Raw genomic sequence first — 5,443 nt, 5'->3', positions numbered from 1 at the left:
AATTTGTAATGGGCACTACCACTTAAAACGAGTGAGACTGGAAAAGGATGTGTGTTGGGAGTGGGTGCAAGCAGTTATGGATTGGGAGCCACATTGTCACAAAAGGATAATGGACATTTGCGAGTAGTGGCACATGAATCTAGAATGCTTACAGAAAGTGAGCAAATTATTCTGTCATAGAAAAATAGGCTCTTGCCTGTACTTGGGGAGTAGAACATTTCAAAATGTTCTTGTAGGTTACAGGACGTATAATAAAAATGGACCACAAGCCCTTAATACATGTTTTCGCACCAGGAGAAGGTGTACATTTATAAGGAAGACTACAAAGACTAGCATCAATGCTACAAGTTGCGAATAGAATATATACTGGGTACAGACAACATAGAGTCAGATTGCTTGTCAAGAATACCAATAGGCGGAATAGGAGATCTGAGTGAGTCTGAATGTGAAGTTAATTGGATAGAGAGTGAAGATCAGATTAGTACAGAAATTGGATGGTTGGGAGAGAAAGCCATTTCAAGAAATGAATGGCACACAGAAGTAAAGTCCGAAAGTAGGGTAATATTGTGCAAATGGATGGCCACCTGAAAGATGATTAAAAAGAAAATTGAGTGACTTGTTGAAGATTTTGGCTGAACTTGGTGTCAAGGTTAATGTGCAGTGAGAGGTGAGGTGTTGATTCCTCCAAGCATAAACATATATAGATGTACCCCTGCTCGTGAACAATACTCAAGGTAAGAGTTGGGGTGGGCCAGTTCAAGTATTAAAGCTGGTCCAAAGACTCACTTTAGCAAAGTGGTTGGTTGCTAAATAGCAGATCCAATCGAGATCCAATCGAGATCCAATCGGTCAAAGACATGTATTAAACATTCACTGTGTTCAGAAATACATAAATGCAAAAAACAGAGATTTATTTTCTCATACGCACTAACATATAGTGCATAGATTTAAAAACACAGTGCTGTAGAGTACAGCATACATGTGCAGAAACAATATTGATTCATCATGACATTACTTAACAAAAGAAAAGTGCAATATATACAACAACCAAAAAGCAAAACCAAAAAAAACAAAAAAACCAAAAAAACATAAAAAGCTGTATGGTTAGTATACAGATAGGTTTCAATAATTTCAGATAGAAAGAGACAGGAGGGACTAAACAGTTTCCCAAATCTCATTAAATTTCCTCATTTTTGGGTAATTCCTTTTTATGGTTAATATTTCTTCCAATTATGATAATGAAATGTTCCAGGGTCTTGGGGGAAACAAGATATCTTTTAGGCCAACGTGGCAGAGACTGTAGGTACAGAATCTGGTGCAAAGAGGAAACAATCAAACAAGTGTTCCCAATTCGAGTCACGTTTTGGCGGATTTGCATCAAATTGCGTCCACCTTCATCAGGGCTCTGCAGGGGCGACTCTGTAATGTATGTAGAGAAAACTCCAGTGAGTATAGTAATGAGGAGCCAATCCTCAGTAGAGCATAGTGAAACATAATACATATTCTCAAAACACCGTGATGGCAGCTTACCTGCCGGTGCTTTAGATCCCAAGTACTCGGTTCTGAATCACAGAGGGGCCAGGGGCTGAGCATTGGATTATCCCCCGGTGTAATCCTGCTGGGAAATGTTGCCCCTTGCAGTCGAGGATAAACTCTACATCACGATGCTGTGTAGAGGGTAAAGAGCAAAGAGACGGGATGGTGCGTGAGGAACCAGTGCCTAAATCCGCACTGCTAGTGGTGGAAAAACTTGAAGGCAATGCATAGACAGGAAATTAGATTCCACAATGATGCTGCAGGAGTATATTAAAAATCGCAAAAAACGGGTACCTGTTGATCAAGTGAGGGTGATTCACTGCAGGGAGAAGAGGTTGGAAGTGCTATTGGTATTCTCCCTCTTAACTTCGGAACAGCCAATAGGTTGTTTTGGTCGAATCCTGGAGTGGTCAGGATATCTGGGAAGTGGAAAGGGAGAAGCAGCGGAGAGGACATGAAGGAACTGGGCAGTTAATGTGAGCCTGTGGTAATCTGGCTGTAAAGCATTCATCTATGGGGTTAGGGAGCGTGACCATTCAAAAAATGATGCAGGGGAAAGGTATAAAGAAATCCTGTGGAAGTGCACTGTCAAGAGATTAGTGTCGCTATATGGAGATGGCACAGATAGCATTAGTAGTGCATCGGGAGTAAGAAAGTAGTCCTTCATGCAGGCTGACACTGTCTGTGCTGTGATAGAGTTCAAGGCAAGAAAAATTATTTAATGGATGCATGTTGAAGTGACCACCGGTGTACGTTAGAATACATCTGCAGATTTATTGCGGGGGCGGATAAGTTACCTTTCGTGGTGCAAGCACTCACGCGTGTCTCCACATCAGGTGCAGTGCTGGCTGGCTGCGGTGGATTGCTGCTGAGTGTGCTCAGGACGAACACGGGCGCTTGGAGCCAAGGTCCAAATGAACGCGTCCCTAGCAACTACGCGTGCGTGGAGTGTGTGGCTCCAAAATCGCCGGCCAATCCCATGGAGTCAGGAAGTGCTGTGTGGTTGGAGTGTGGACGTGCGCTTTTTTGGTCTGGTAGTTTATTCAGTTGCCATGGTGACCCACGCGAAGCGAGGTCTGCAGACTCGGAGGCTCCACATACGTAGACGGTCCAGTGCTCGTCCCACGTACCGGGTGAGTAGGATCAGCAGAAAGAATACTTATGCACGTATATATGTGACTGGATGTGACCTGGGTCGTGGGGTGCGCACGTTGTGCCCAAACAGAGACCAAAGCGTGGCTGGGGCAACTGGGGCTGTTGTCAACATGTGACTTATGGTAGCGGCATATGATGGACCGCGCACTGGTTGCTAGGGCACATATCTCATGGTGACACATTACCAAGGGGGTATTGTCAGTGGTACGGGTTGGTGAGCCTCATTAGTTCAAAACTTTAGATCAGAGGCTGAAAAATCTCGTTTAGACCATGGTGGTATGTGTCTAAGCGATGGTGAATGTGCAGTGAGAGGTGAGGTGTTGATTCCTCCAAGGTCATGTAGGGTAGGGGACAGCCCCTTCCCCTCCACCCCCCTAGGTGCTTTAAAGTGAGGTGAGATGCATTTGAGGCACTGTGATGAGCCTGGGGGACGTGGAACAGTCAGAGGGACGCCTTTCTGTTTAACAGGACCCCATTTTAATATAATCAAATAAAGTCTAACTAGATGGGGTGGTCCAAGGTGCGAGCGGAATTGCTATTTTGCGTAGATATTAGTAATCATAGGTAGAAGGGAAGGCCTGCGCAGTAAATGCGGCATTGCAGGTACTAGTCCAAATTTGTGAGACCACAGAAGTCCCCATCCATGCCTGAGTGACCATAAGGACGTCCCACACCCCCAACCGCCACGTCTATTCATTGTTCCAAAAGTGTTGCAAAGATGTTTTTTTCACCGTAGAAGAATGTGCCCTACAAAGTCTCGATCAGAGCGGTGCCTGGTGTGCATGTTATCTCAGACTGACCAAAGCATGACCCAGCTCATTACCGGCTGACCACAAATTGTAGCCCATATAACTGACTAAACCCTAAGACCCCTGAATTCCATGGCACCAGGAGCCCTTTGACCACCAACCCCAGAGAAACAAGTCCTGAAATGTTCAAAGAGGATGGACAGGGCATATCGGAAAAGTGACAATCGTGTGCTTTGTATTGCAAGGTGCTGGGAAGGATACCATAGCAACAGTATAGTATATACATCTGTCTTTGTCTTCATCTGATTCCTGTATATGCTATTGTATTCTCTACTATCGTACTACCTATGCAAGCTAATCACTCTGTAACAGCACCACAATGTCCCAGGGCTGTTTGTGCGCTTTATAAATGCAAATAAATAAATAAATACATACATACATACATTATAGTTCAAAACGAGGGTGAAGAACTTGAAGCAGGATGGCTCAGAGGGAGTGAGAGAAATGTGTGTGTAAAGGTTAGGGTGCCCAGAACCTCCTTTGTGTCTGTTTTAAGGCCTGCTAGGTGCACATTATGAGTTATAAAACAAGCTGTATAGTAGGAGTATAATTAATTTGTTTTCTGACCTTGGACTCGAGAAGAGAATGAGCCCGGCAGAACCCACGTGATGGAAGATGGACGGACTGGGCTGGGACCAATAAACTGCCATCCCTTACGGATAAAGGAGGTACATGTATATGGTCCATTCAATCAGCCGCCTGGGTTTTTACTGAATGTTGTCGCGTCACAATGACGCTGTGTACCTTTCAAAGTTTCTGCTTGTACCTCTTTTTGGCAGAACCTTCTTAGCAACAGAGTTCTTTGCTGTTGCTCTCATCTGGATGTGAGATTAAACCTTGTTATCCTTACAAAATCGACTTGGGCCTTTCTTCCGTAGTGGGTTGTATTCTCTGTGGTGTGAGCGTTCAGGGACTTGCCTTCAGTCACTAAGAAGAAGAATAATAGAGTTGTGCATGAAGGCAATGTAGGTATCACTGCCACAAAAAGGAAAATATGAGTTGACTTCAGTGAAATTGTGTATTCCTTGTAAAAACAGTGACAAGATGTTGGGAACAAGGATGTGTCTTTTGATTCTGGTTGATCTACCTGTAGGTGCATGGAAATAAATGTCCATAAACATTGCACAGCCTTTACAGGTGTTACCTAAGGATTGCAAATATTTGGTGAGAGTTATGGATTATTATTAGAACTTGACAATTGTACAAACCATGAGAGAGGTGAATACAATGAGTATGATAACTTTCCTAGAAAAGGTATTTACCAATGAGGGAGCACCGGGGAAAATGGTATCAGTCAATGGAGTGCAACATAAATCAAGAGAAATTATTGTGTTTTCGAGAGAACATAATATTGTACATATGTGTACCACTCTGTATCATCCACAATCCAATGGGATGAAAGAAAGCTTCAATAAAAGATTGAAAAAGCTTATTCAAATGTGTCTGCACAATAATTGGAATTTTTAGAAGGAACAAGTAAGGTTTCTTTCTTCTTATCGTACCACGCCCCACAGTGTAACTGATGTGACCCGTTTTCAGTTAATGCGTGAACGCTTACCATGCAACAGGTTGTGTGCAAGATGTGTGAGAGTAGAAGGTATACAAGTGGAATAAGGATATGCAGAGAGAATTACAAGGAAGAGTAGGACAAAAACAAATTCAGCAGAAGACTTATGCAGACAACAGACAAGGAACAAGAATGATTTAAATATGAGAAGGTGATTTGTTATGGATTAAATTGCCTGGAAAGGTAGTCAAGGAAAATGTGTAGGCTTTCAAGTTTCAAATGATTCAAGGAGTGCAAGGAAAGTTGTGTGCATATGAAAAATTGGGATAGATGGAACATGAACCGAATTACATTTGTCATGCAAGAGAGATTATGGATGAGAGAAAGACAAGTGGACCATGGAAGGATTTACTGAAAAAGCCAGAGGTGAATGAAC

This window comes from Ambystoma mexicanum, chromosome 1q (genome assembly GCF_040938575.1).
Source record: "Ambystoma mexicanum isolate Mex_15411 chromosome 1q, UKY_AmexF1_1, whole genome shotgun sequence".
NCBI classification, from domain to species: Eukaryota; Metazoa; Chordata; class Amphibia; order Caudata; family Ambystomatidae; genus Ambystoma; species Ambystoma mexicanum.
Note: the sequence above shows the minus strand (reverse complement) of the source record.